Source organism: Carassius carassius, chromosome 2 (genome assembly GCF_963082965.1).
Source record: "Carassius carassius chromosome 2, fCarCar2.1, whole genome shotgun sequence".
Taxonomy (NCBI): domain Eukaryota; kingdom Metazoa; phylum Chordata; class Actinopteri; order Cypriniformes; family Cyprinidae; genus Carassius; species Carassius carassius.
In genome coordinates, this window is record NC_081756.1 from 31,011,968 (window position 1) to 31,013,410 (window position 1,443).

Below are 1,443 nucleotides of genomic sequence, written 5' to 3' on the forward strand. Positions count from 1 at the left end.
CCTCTCGATCGGGGGCGTGGTCTTTGGAGGAGGCGGTACCAACAAACTCCAACCGGGGACAGCGATTGGTGGAGCGCTGGTGAAATTCGAATATATCAGATTTCTGCAGGATTTACCCGCCCGCCTCTTCTGACAAAAGGAATAGTAGTGTGGATTTTGATTCATCTCAGTGACTCGACTCTTTTGAATCTGTTCACTAAAGATTCATACAGGGCAAGTTCAAGCTAAAACCGGTGTGCACCGTTTTGCCACGGTATCCGGTTTGAACGACATGTTTCCTGGAAACGGTGTGCAACCGGGTTTAAGATACGGTCTGTGTTCGAAATGGCATACTCGCATACTGCTTAGTGCCCAGAACACAGTGTGTAGCCTACTGATTACTATTTTTTTTTTTTTTTCAAAAATAGTGTGTGAAACGGTATACAATAATCAACAAATGTTTCAGAGTAGTGTGCTAAAGTGTTGTCAAATGACAAAACATTCAGCACAGCTGAATCAGAATCAGAATCAGAATCAGAATGAGCTTTATTGCCAGGTATGTTCACACATACGAGGAATTTGTTTTCGTGACAGAGCTCCGCAGTGCAACATAACAGCGACAGAACAAAAAACACAATAAGGAATAAAAAATACAAAAAAATACAAATAGGTGGGTAAGGATTGACAATATACAAATTGACAATGTATGGCAGGTATATTAAAAAGAGCATTTATCTATGTACATGTATATTATGTGGAAAAATTGTAACTGTACGCTAAGTATGTGTGTTTGGATAAATAAGTGTATGTGTATATAAATATAAATATAAGTAGTATAGTGTGTTCCATGTATGTACATGTATATTATGTGCAAAAGATTTACGTGTACGCTAAGTATGTGTGTTGGATAAAAAGTGTAGTGTATATAAATATAAATAGTGTAGTGTGTCCCACAGTTATTATCAGCTGTTCATAAGATGGATTGCCTGAGGGAAGAAACTGTTCCTGTGTCTGGTCGTTCTGGTGCTCAGTGCTCTGTAGCGTCGACCAGATGGCAACAGTTCAAAGAGGGAGTGTGCTGGATGTGAGGGGTCCAGAGTGATTTTAACAGCCCTTTTGCTCACTCTGGATAAGTACAGTTCTTGAATAGATGGGAGGGTTGTACCGATAATTCGCTCAGCAGTCCGGACTACCCTCTGTAGTCTTCTGAGGTCCGATTTAGAAGCTGAGCTGAACCAGACAGTTACTGAAGTGCAGAGGATGGATTCGATGATGGTGGAGTAGAACTGTTTCAGCAGCTCCTGTGGCAGGTTAAACTTCCTCAGCTGGCGAAGGAAGTACAACCTCTGCTGGGCCTTTTTCACAATGGAGTCAATGTGAATGTCCCACTTCAGGTCCTGAGAGATAGTGGTGCCCAGGAACCTGAATGACTCCACTGCAGTCACAGTGCTGTTCATGATGGTG